Source organism: Cryptomeria japonica, chromosome 8, assembly GCF_030272615.1.
Source record: "Cryptomeria japonica chromosome 8, Sugi_1.0, whole genome shotgun sequence".
Taxonomy (NCBI): domain Eukaryota; kingdom Viridiplantae; phylum Streptophyta; class Pinopsida; order Cupressales; family Cupressaceae; genus Cryptomeria; species Cryptomeria japonica.
The window spans coordinates 474831537-474845181 of NC_081412.1; positions in this window are offsets into that span (position 1 = coordinate 474831537).

Sequence of the window (13645 nt, forward strand, 5' to 3'; positions counted from 1 at the left end):
CACAAATGCTATTCCTCTTTGTGAATTTTTGTTTGTCTCCACATGGAATCAGGGTTTCATGAAGTCTTAAACAACATAGAAGATTAATGTCAACTCCAATGCTTGAATCTTGACTTTATCTCTAGTCCAATGCTTGAAAGAAGACTGAGTGCTTCCTCACTTGAACTTGAATTCTTGATTTCTTGATGTCGAAATGAATTTCATGTGTGTGGATGCTAAAATGAGAGTGGTAGACCTCCTTTTATACTTTCTCATTGAAAAACAACTTAATTTTCTAAAATGAGCCAACACGGAACAATAATTCCCACTCAAATCACATGACAATTAAGGGCTCCAAAATTGGGTCCTAATTGGGAGGACCAGGGTGCCATGTCGTAGACCCGTCGAATCATAGACCACAAATTGAAGGCAAGATGAGGTGTGAAGTGAAAATGGTGGAAAATTTGCATAGTATGAGAAAAATATGGTCCTAGTCAGGTCTCAGAGCATAGATGCCAAGGTGAGGGCCCAAATGCAGACAAAATTGTAAGGGGGTACAATTTAAGATGCTACATCACCTATAAAACATAAAGTTTCCCAAATATAAACACAACCATTCTAGCATACAAGAAACCTCTTTCATGATAAAATTTGGAAAAGTTCTCAAAAACACTCATTTTTAAAATTTTTTTTCAAAATTGGAAAATCATATAGTCCTAATGAACCATTGAAATAAATATAGAATGTAGAAAATTGAGTGAAAGAATAAATCAAATATGAAAGAACTTTTTATCTAGACTTAAGCATTTTATCATGTTTCTTGTAATATCAACTATTAATACATCATGTAATATGCTTGTAATAATTAAAAATTATAATAACATGGTAAATATAAATGCTATAGAGATGCATATTTAGGTTGGAAATTCAATTAACAATTAAATTTGTGTAATTATTTATTTAATCATTTGTATTGCAATTATGGATTACAATGATAAAAATGATTTGCATTAACCAAAAACCGATAAATCCATGCAACATTATAAATCGATAAAAGTATAAAATATGTCCAATAAATTAATATAGGCTTGTCAAAATCCATATGGATATGGAATTTCACATATCCATAATACAAAACATATGTTAAAAAATTCCATATACCAGCATACACCATCGTATCATAATCTAGCCATATCTCTCTAGGGGAAGGAAATAGATCACAAGATACCTTTGGCTCTCAAGTGGGTGAAGATGTATATGATGTAGGTATCTTTCAAATGTTGTCACTTGACCTCCTCTCTAGACTTTCTTAAACCTCCACCTAATAACATAAAATGTATAGATGTTAATATATATAGAGATTGAATTTTACAATGACATATAATAGAATAATCACTTATATCACATACAAATAATCATGATGTCCATCCACAACATGGGAAAATTCACAATATAGAGTGACAAGACCCTCATGAAAGCATCAAGATATCAATTAAACTAAATACATGTATTATTAAGAATTTCAACAATATGGTATTAAAAATATATATATAATATTAAATTTACTAATTTGTCTCATACCTCTATCAAAGAAATTGAACTTTCTACTACCACATCAACACCATGCTCCCTTGTGGCATAATGACCAAGAGGAGTATCTGATTTTAATATCTGAAAATGAAACACTAAGTGTTCTATTATCAAAACAATCTAAATTATTTTACAACAATATTAATGAATAATTTGGTTACTTGGGTGAAAGTCTATCAACAACCCTCACTACATATGAGGTGTTGATGCCAAATCTATAGACTCAAACTATTTGATATCCAAAATGATCAATGAGATAATCATTCACATAAGGTTCAACCATTCACGCATCATAATTATATTTCTTTACTTGTTACATACATGTGGAGTGTATGGCGTCATGAAAAATAGTGATGTGAGAACACTACAAGTATTGTGCACACTTGGACCTTGATTTTTAATCATAGCCATCCACTAATTTAGTTATATTTTTATATTTCGTAATAAAAAATAATAAATTGAATGAAATGAACTCTTAGAAATTTACATAAGTATCAATACCAAATGTTTCATTCAACAAAGGTTTTGTCATGACAATGTTCTCTATAGTATATGTTTTTCATGCATGTGAATGCTCACTACTCTTAAGATTATGAGTGTAAATGGACCCGCAAGATCAACAAAAGTGAGGTTGAACTTGAGGCCTATAAGAATCTCTCCCATCACCCTCTTGTATAGGCCTAACATATTATAAAAAAGCTTGAGTGAGCTAATTTGGAGTCTAAATTTTTTACCTTGACACTCTCCTTCATAATGGAAGGAATAGTGACATGCTCCACCATAGGTCTAGCTAAGGGTCTCAATGCTAGTTTTGGGTCACATTGTGCCCCCATTCTGTTACATGATGAGTCCCCAACTCTACCCTCGAAATCTAGATAGTAAAAATAGTTTGGGATATTGTTGAGGACAAACTCACAATAGGGTTTTTTCAAGAAGTATCGGTGTACCTCATAATTATTGCATCGAGGGTAATAAAAAACATCCACCACCTATCCCAAAAATTATTGTTAATCCCTTCATAGTGGCACCAATGCATAGGTAACCATTGTTAGCCATTTGGTGGAATTGATTATGTGTTTCATTGATGTTTTGTCATTGATGTCAACACTAGTTGTTTGGATACTTTACCGGCACCCTTCTGGTCCCAGTAGGTTGAGTGGTTTCTTGTTAACTTGGATCCTGCATGAACCGATAGACTCCAGTATAGTATGGTGATGGAATTAGCTTGTTCATGATACCTATACTCATATTTGGTTAGTTGGTTTTGGTCTGGTGATTGGATGCTATCCTGCTTGCTTAGAAGATTGGTTTCTAGATCCGGTGAGGTTTCATCAGCAAAGCTTTTGGTGGAGATCTTTGATGAATTGCATAAGCGGTGTTGGTGCAGCTAAAGATGGAGTTTCAAGATGCTATTGGTAATCATGTTTGAGACTTGGAATTTGGAGATCATTGCTAAAGCATGTGGACCTATACTTGGTCCTAGTTTATCTAGGTTATGGACTGACATTAATGTAACATGTGAATAGGACCTATTGTTGTATTTCTAGGATGTCTTATGTGTTGTTATTACTTGTTTGGTCTAAGGCTGACATGGTTTGTAATTATGTAATCAGTTTATTGTCTGGTGGCCAACCTGATTGTTTATGGTCAAGGGTTTGTATAAATAGATGTGAGATCTCATTGTAGATCATCATGGTTAATGTAAGAGGTCATGGTCAAGGAATGTAATGTGTGAATAATGTAGTATCATTCTGGAAAAGGAGTTGGCCAATCATTGGAGATCGAATTGGGTTTGTGTAAGAGGATTTAGTCCTCCGATATTGAGCTTAACCGGAACTATACTCTGGCATAGGAGATGCTATCTTTTGTACTTCAACACTTTTTAGGATTGTAGTCTGGATTTATATGTAGTCAGTGAGGCTCCTTTTGTGATGTGCAGTGTGCTTAAGGTTGTTGGCCTCCCTGCAAGTACAGGCCCCTCCATTATAATTCACATACTTACTGTAGAAGTATTATCTGATTGTGGGTAGGCTTCCCACAATGGTTTTTCCCTTTACCAAGTTTTCCACGTACAAATATTGGTGTTGTGTGGATGGCTTTTATTTTATGATTATTGCTTATGCTTAATTGGATTAACTTCTATTCCTGTATTATTGTTTTGGGTTCTGGTATTAAAGTTTAAATTTCTAATTCTTTGTGACAAACCAATTCACCCCCCCTCTTAGTTGTCTTTCGATTATCTAAACTATCTAACAATTGGTATCAGATCTTTGGTCCTCTCCATAGAAAACTAAACTGCTTGAGGAAGATCCTATGGCGACTAACAATTCAAGTTCATCCAGTTCTTCTGGAGCTATCTTTTGAAGGGATATAGAGAAGCTTGAAGGAACAAATCATACAGTATGGAATATTCAGATGGAGACTCATCTAAGATGTCTTGGTGAGGAGATTTGGGAGATCACATAGAATGGTGTCACACCCTATAATCTGGGATCTAACAATCCTCCTCCAAAAAACCTGGACAAGGAGCTTGAGAATGATTGTAGAGAAAGAGAATCTCTCTTGTGTGCACTTTCAGATCAGAAAATAATGGGATTAACAAACAAATCATCTAGAAAGGATATTTGGGATAAATTGCAGACTCTTAATGAAGGTGACCCTACAGTGAAGATTGCTAAAATTGATGGTTATCGGGTGAGATATGAAAACCTGGAGATGGAAGAAGATGAAAGGATTACTTTATTCATGGAAAGAGTAAATGAGATTGTTATGGGAATTCAATGTTGTTGTGGAACTCTGAGCGAAGATGAAATTGTTTCTAAAGTCTTGAGAGCCCTACCACTGGCTTACAAAATGAAGGCTACTACTATCAATGAGTTGTCAATAGAGATACTTTGGTTGGGAAACTATCTACTTTTGAGCTTGAGGAATTTGGACCTTCTGTAGCTATGAAGACCGAACCTACTTTTCATGCATCTACATCTGTAACTAGTAAGCAAGACTGGAAAGCTTGATATGCTAAGGAATTATTGAAGAAATTTGATATGGGAGATTCTAAACCGGTAAGTGCACGTATGGTTACAAAAGAGAAATTGATAAGAAAAGATGTTTCTACACCGAGAAATCCTACAAGATACACATCTTTGATTGGAGGTCCGCTTTATTTGACTCAGACTAGGGCTGACATTATGAATGTTGTTTGTATTGTTTCAAGATTTCAGAGTGATCCTAGAGAAAATCATGAGATGGCAGTAAAAAGGATTTTAAGATACTTGCAAGGTACATCAGAATATGGTTTGTGGTACCCTAAGGATGATAACTTTACTTTATGTGCATATACAGATGCTGACAGGGATGGAGATGTTGATGACCAGACAAGTACTTCTGGTGGAGCTTTCTTTCTTGGAAAGAAGTTGGTTTCATGGATCAACAAGAAACAATCATGTACTTCTCTATCTACTGCTAAAGTTGAGTATGTTGCTGCTACTACTCGCTGTACACAAGTTTTATGGATGAAGCAAATGTTGAAGGATATAAAGGTGGATTGTGATGCATCGGTAGTTATTCACTATGATAACTCTGTTGCTATTGATATATTAAAGAATCTGGTATTTCATTCTAAGAAAAAGCACATATCTATCAAGTATAAATTTTTGAAGGAGAAGGTGGAAGCAAATGAAGTTAGACTAGTTTGTGTGAACACTAAAGAACAAATTGCAAATATTTTCACTAAACCTTTATCTAAGGAAGCATTTGAGTACCTGAGAGACAGATTGGGGGTTTCTGCCCCTCTGATAGAGACTTGATTGATGCGGATTGGCATCAGTCCAGCATGCATTATTAGATATACTATTCATTCTGGCACTAATGTGGGATGCTACTGCTCAAGGGGAGTAGTCAGCTTTGAGATTCAGAGGCTTATGTTCTTACTTTGATATATCTATTAGATTTATGGAATTGATGTCAAAGGGGGAGAGATAGTGATGTGAAAAAGTAAAAATGTCAAAGGGAGAGATATTGATATTCAAAGCTATATGTAGGTGATTGTTGGTTGTCTTCCACAATGGGAGACTTGTTTGGCATTTCTTGGTACTTGGATGTTTTTCACATCTAGTGTTGTCATCAATGCCAAAGGGGGAGATTGTCGGCCATTTGGTGGAAATGATTATGTGTTGCATTGTTGTTTTGTCATTGATGTCAACACTAGCTATTTGGATACTTTACCATCACCCTTTTGGTCTTGGTAGGTTAAGTGGTTTTTGGTTAACATGGATCTGACATGATCAAGTAAACTCCAGTACAGTCTGGTGATGGAATTGTCTTGTTCATGATACCTATACTCATATTTGGTTAGTTGGTTTTGGTCTAGTGATTGGATGTTATCCTGCTTGCTTAGAAGATTGGTTTCTGGTTTTGGTGAGGTTTCATCAGCAAAGCTTTTGGTGGAGATCTTTGATGAATTGCATAAGTGGTGTTGGTGCAGCTTCTGATGGAGTTTCAGGATGTTGTTGGTAATCATGTTTGAGACTTGGCATTTGGAGATCATTGCTGAAGCGTGTGGACCTATACTTGGTCCCAGTTGATCTAGTTTATGGACCGACATTAATGTAACATGTGGATAAGACCTATTGTTGTATTTCTAAGATGTCTTATGTATTCTTATTACTTGTTTTCTCTAATGCCGACATGGTTTGTAATTATGTAATTGGTTTATTGTCTGGTCACCGACCTGATTGTTTATGCTCGAGGGTTTGTATAAATAGATGTAAGATCTTATTGTAGATCATCATGGTTAATGTAAGAGGTCACGGTTAAGGAATGTAATGTGCAAATAATGTAATATCATTCAGGCAAAGGAGTCAGTCGATCATTGGAGATTGAATTGGGTTTGTGTAAGATGATTTAGTCCTCTAGTATTGAGCCTAACCGAGATTGTACTCTAGCATAGGAGATGCTATCTTTTGCAGTTCAACACTTCTCTGGATTGTAGTCTAGATTTATATGTAGTCAGTGAGGCTCCTTTTGTGATGAGCAATGTGCTCTAGGATGTTGGCCTTTCGTAAAGTGTAGGCCCCTTCATTGTAATTCACATACTTACTATAGAAGTATTATTTGACCATGGGTAGGCTTCCCACCATGGTTTTTCCCTTTACCGGGTTTTCCATGTACAAATCTTGGTGTTGTGTGGATGACTTTTATTCTATGATTATTGTTTATGCTTAATTGGATTAACTGCTATTTCGATATTATTATTTTGGGTTCCGGTATTAAAGTTTAAATTTCTTATGGTTCTGGTAATCCATGACAACTTATTAACCCCTCCTCCCCCCTCTCAGTTGTCTTCTGGTTATTTGAACTGTCTAACAACCACTTGCATCTTGAGTGTAAAGGTTGACTTTTTTGGGGGTCCATGAGATGTACATACAAGTTAGATTTGTTAATTCTCCTTTTCTTCACTCCCTCATATAATAGCTTTTTGGCATAAAAATGTCTCATTTCTTAACTTTTTATTGGATCAAAAATTATTTTACCTTCTCACTGATGTTACATAAGATATCATCGATTACAATAAATTAGCAAGGTTTGTCTTATAAAAGTTTGTCCATGTGAGATCTTTTAGCCTTGTGATCATTTCCTCAAGATATTCTTGATTATTTAATATTTATCCTAATATGCATTCTTGTGTACCTATGGGATATCTAGGGATTGTAGGTGTTTGATGTGATTTTTATTCAAGAGGGTCTTCATGAGGAGGTGATTAAGAGTTTTCAACATTTTGGGGTGGAATCTCAATTCTTGTAAATTTAAATAAATTTTAACTAAAGAAACTACTTTAATGTACAACTTAATCAAAATTTGATATCAAGAAATCATAAAATCATACCTCTTCACCCTCCTTGGTGTCATGGATGAATTTTGGTGAAGAATTGGAAAATTCAAGGGAAAATTCTACTTTCTTCCTTTGGTGACTGTAGGTGGAGGAGAAAAAAAATAGTACAATTCATCGGTTCACAACAAAATGAATGGAAATAATTTTTTTTGAATTTCAAACATTGTTGACTCTATTTGGTGTATACAAAATAAGGTTTGGTCCCTATTTGGAATCCACCAAATAAGGTGAGTTCCTTGTTTGACACATGTCAACTATACTCAATGTTAAAATAAAAATGATTTTGAGCACCTTTTTGGTACCACAAATTGGTGCATATACCCTAGAAATTACAATCTATACATCAAAAAACATCATAATAATAATGAAATTAAGCACGAGTTTTACAACAAGTGATTATGTGGTTATTTATTTTTACGTACCAAGGTTTACATTTCTCAAATGATATTTGACTAATTCTAATATATACTAACATTGAATCATATTAAAAAAATATAAATTATTTTTTTGGGTAATTTCTAAAGGGTGTTTTGTGTGACGATCACAAATTTTTGACCTCACTCTTAATTTAAAAACATCTCTAGCATTATATTACACCCTTGTATCATCATTCCAAAATTTCACAATCAAAGATTTCATTTCAATATTTAGTTTCATGTCAGATATTAGGAGTCATGCACTAAAACTCCAACATTGGTTGATTGGATAATTTTCAGTTCTAACTCTTCTCATTTCCACCCTTGTCCAAGTTTTCTGATGTATAATTAGAAATTTTCTACTATTACTTAAAATTCTTTTATGCAAAGTCATTTTACTAAAAAAAAGCAATTGTTATAGCTTGTCATGTTAGATTTTTTTCTTAAGATTGAATTTTTTTTTAATACAATCAATGTCACTAGTAACCATAGGCATAAATTTTTTAAGTGATTCATCTTTATTTTTTGGTTTCATATAAATGCCTAATTGTTTAGGATTTTAATGCCTATTTTTTTAATAGGGTGAGCAATGTAACATGCATTGACATTAAACTCCTAGATTTTTCTTATAAGAAATGGTTTTTAGAATCTATTTGCATGTGTTCTTATTTCACTCAAATAAGGGGTTTCATTATCAACTTTTGTTTCTTTTTATTTTATGAATAGAATTGGTTTTATTCACAGAGTATCCAACTTATTTTAAATCAACAACTTCCATATCAAAAAAACATGGATTTGATGGCATACCTAGATTTGTACCTATAGTAACATTTTCCATAACATTGAAAGATGGATCTAAAGACATACCTAGATTTGTTTCTATAATCATATTTTCTTTCGTATTCACCTCTTCTAAATTTTATCTACATCCATCTCACCCATCATTGTCTCTTGAATGTTGTCATCTTCAAAAATCATGGAACAATATGTTTCTGTATTTAGATTCAATTCTTGAATAATTGTCCTTTTACATATGATTTAATTTCTTTAGGTGTCACGATCTTCCTATATTTATTTCTTTGACATTCTTTTGATCTCATGATTGCAAAACCCTCTTGATAAAAATAATAATATTTAATCTAATCTGAATTGATACCTTTTTAAAATTATGAAGTCCCAAGTCATCTAACAAATCTTTGTTCCATAAATTTTGAAACATGTATGTGCATACATGAATAAATAAAAAACCCCTCTTTATTCCTCTGATTTACTTGATTCAACTTCAAAATTGTTCCAATGGTTGTCTCATTTTAAAATACAGTAGTACTATATGACATTACAAGATACTATATAAGAAAAGGAAGAATAAAAAACTACATTAAATCACTTTCAGTTGCATATTTTTGAATAGTAAGCAACATAATCGGAGGCCTTAGTCTATTTTACTAGAATTAACAAATAACAATTACAATTGAAATGGGTGCATATTTTAGAAATGGGAACTCATTGAAAAGACTGGTAACCGTAATAAAATAGATTAGCTAATATGACGAAAAATAAATTGGGTACAAGCCAACACTTGGCTTTGGAATATTCAATATTTTGGCAATCTATAAGTTAAGGTCATAAATTATTTGTACTCAATTCTGTTGTCTAAGAAACCACCTTTTTATCGTTGATGCTATAATGATTTGTAAGACACATTTGTAAACATCTATGAATTTCTATTACATTAAAAATCAATAGGTTTAATGATTTTCTTATATGCACTTTAGTTCAATATGGTGGAATGCAACTAAATTTTTTAATAATATTTAATTAATAGGTGTTAGGATTAAATCTATTAAATAAGGATCTATTTTATTTTATTTATTTTATTTCATCGATTACATGGTCTATAAGATTATTTTTAATGAGATTTTATGTTCTAGAATTGGTCACATCTTTTGTGTAAGTATCTAGTAATATTGCACGAGTTAGTGTGGCATTTTTGTATCTTGTAGCATAGGATTTTGGTCTTTGTAGTATATATTTTGGCTACCATAGCAACTAAATATTGTACATGAAATATCATTTTGTTTACTTACAACTAAAGATGAGCAATATTTTTAGGCAACTATAGAGGTTGTGTGGATTTCTTTCAATAACACAACCTTCTTCTCCATCTACTAGCCTTGAATTGGTGGAGTTTTAGCCACTTGCACCATGGTGAGTTTCATCAAATAAATAGTAGCTAGGTTCCACAGCTATTTACATGATCACCTCTATTTCAAATAGACTATGTTTAGTTGTGATTGACTCAACTCATAACCTCTTGAATGCAACCATTTCTTTGAGTCATACATCCACAAGGCTTATACATTTTTATTCTATTCTTTACAATTTTATTTTATATTAAATGAAAAATAGATTTATAAATTGTAATTTGGACTTGTGATTAGCTCTAGCAAATGAGGTCCTTAGTATATATATTTTTTATTATGATAAATTCTAACATTAATTATAGTTCACAATACTATGTGACTAGCATTAAGTCACTAATAAGATCGAGAAAAAAAATATATTTAAGTCACGAATAAGGAAAGAGAGAATTCATATGATCAAAATATTGTATAAGATATTTTAAGGCTCCTCATATGTTATCACCTTATCCATTTAGGTAGTAATTATAAGCGCAAAGGCATCTATCTACAAATATGATTAGTGCAAGTATATAGTAAATTATCTTGAAAAAAATAATCATGTTGGGTACCCCCGTGTTCACTCAAATGAATGACACACTATCATAGAACCCTTGGCTCAATGAACACACAACAACATGGCTTCATACCCAATGTTCATATCTAAACATGATTATGGCACAAATGTCATATTAACTACCTCATGTTAGAACACGCATGACATAAAAGATAATACAATAGTATCTTGCTAGTGATTTGACTATAACAAGGAATGATTGATAGCATTACTACCACATAGGACCATGTTGGTAGCCTAAATATGACATGAACTGAGTGTAACTAATTAATCTCAAAGATACAAAATATTTTTTCCAACTTAACCTTTCACTTTATAGCATCTATCCTCCTTAATGTAGCTATTATATAACATTTAATTTAATTCATCAGTTTTGAAAATAAAAGAATACCCTTTTTAATATTACTAAGACATCTAAAATGCCAAATATTAAGAGAAAATGTATAATCAATATACATCAAAGCTAGCATTGGCACTAATTTGCCAGTGTTAAGTCACAAAACTATGAATTGGAACTCATGCTCATGGCCATAACTAGCATCAATATAATATAAGGGGGAAGGAAAATACAAACAAGGATAACTAAGCAAAGTTGAATTACAAAGCAAGGTATATAAATTATTCTACCAACTAATAATAAGTAGGTGGTTACTACTTGTTAGTGGAATAGTAGCTAGAAAATTTCCGAAATAATATTAACATGATACAATAAGTTTCATATGTTTCCACATATCCATCTACATCTCACAAGAATAATTAAGCAAAGTTTGAATATCTATGTTTTATCATTAATTTAACCATTAAATACCTTAAACGATAACTAATGGTAAATAGAACAATTTACAATGTTGTAATTCATAGAACGAATCAATTTTGAACAAGTGCAGGTGCAGAAACCCTCCCCGCTGCCCAAAAGACTCTCAAGTGATTTATTTCCCGACAACTCCAAACTCACATGGTTGGGCATTGTTTGCAACTACCAACACACGTCTTTACTTCGCGTTCCAACTTCAAACATCCATAGTATAAGACTTTCTAAATGAGATGTACTGGGCGAAACTTCACACAATGAATAAAGTCATAAGTCATACCAACATACATAGGTTAGCTCGAAATGGATAAGAATTGTCAAAGTGTCTTTTACAAATTAGATATAAATCTAAAATTGCAATAAGTGTCTTTTTCAATACAATACCAGCTATATTTAGAATTTAGAGGCTATCATAGAAGAAGCATCTTTGTTTATTTTTCTTATTCCACGTCTTAGAACATAAAGCTTTCTTGGAGAGCCACAAGCACACTCAAGTTTTGCAATCACACATTTCCCTTATTGACCGACAGAAAACAGTCCCTAAAGTAAATCCAATCAAATCTCTACTCTGAATATTTTGATGAAAGGACTGAACCCACCTTATTCTTTGTACAGCTAATTTTGAAGCATTTTCCTTTCTTTCTATAATTCACCTCGGATGTTTCGACGAAAGGACTGAACTAAGGGCATCTTCTGCGTCATTTCACAGCTAAAATATACAGTTTAATACTTTCTTGGGAATAAAACTTATTAAAGCACGCAATTGCCCATCTCGAGATGTAAAACAAAGAACAGATCTTCTTCAAAATTTGCATTGTTCGAGAATCTACTTTGGATAATGGGAGAATCACGATTAAGTCTATATGGGAGAATCATTATGTTCTGCTTGTCTCCAGATTATTATTTATCATTAAAAGCTTTGCATAAAAATTTAATGAATTTGAGGCACACTCCGAATTGAAAGAGCTATTGCCTTTTTTTTTAAAAGTTTTTTTTTTGTTTTTTAATAATGAACACCTGATAATATGGACAATGTATTTTTTGCTATCCAAAGATTGCCAGTCCAAATTTTTTCTTTACGAGAATTTTTCTGTTCAATCACATTAAATAGAGAACACACTTCTTCTAAAAGAGGAGAGTGACTTTTTAAAATATTTGTCCATCATGAGTTTCAAAATCAATGGATAAGTGGATTTGAATAATGAGGGAATATCTAGTTGTGTTAAGCTCGCGATAAATGACCTTCAAGGGCTAAAATTTATATCTGTGATATCGTTGTTCCATATCCCACTCCAAATCAAACAAACTTTACGTTATAGAAAATTAAGTGGATTTTATTGAATACAAAGGTTTATATTTTATAATAAATGTATTTCAGTTGTGAATTAATGCTGCATTAATTGTAGAAGATTTTTGTAGTTATGTTTGGATAGAATTTTATAAAAATTATATTGTGATAAATGAGTAATCATCTCAAGTGATTTATTATTAAGTGTTATTGGTGTGCTTCTATTATAAATTATATCTTTGAGTGTTCTACTCTATTACTTATCAACAAGGCATTAGAGCATGTAATGGTTAATGTTCATGCAAATCAGAAATCCACTTAAGTGAGTTGTACTTCATGGTGAAATTTCCAAGGCAATGACATGTACTTTGAGGATATGATGTCAAGGAGAGTTCTTCATTTCTAAGAATAACCACTAGAGGATGATAAAAATGGAAGAAATATGATTACCCTAAAAGTAGGACATAAATCATTTAATATCTAATATAATTGATCCTAGGTAAAAGGAGGCACTAATAGGAGTTGAAAGCATTATAGTCTAAAATAATGTTGCTGGACTAATAAAAAGCATAACTTGAACTAATAGTAGGTTGAAGAATTATAGTCTAGACAAATATTGCTAGAGTAATTTATAAGCAACAACTTTACTATCTATCTCTACGAATGTAAGTGGGAAGATTATAAACATGGTATATATGTTACTAAATGTTAATGGTAGAACTTTACATGAAGAGAGAGCATTCGAATAAAAAATTATGATTTTTATAACCGATATAATATTGTTTCAATAGCTATGCTCCGTTTAGGGGAAATATGTCTAGATATAGGGGATTTAACAAACAACTCTAACTAGATCAAGAAGGCACTTGAAGATGGTATTTATATATTGTTGTTGTACAATGACATCCTGCCAA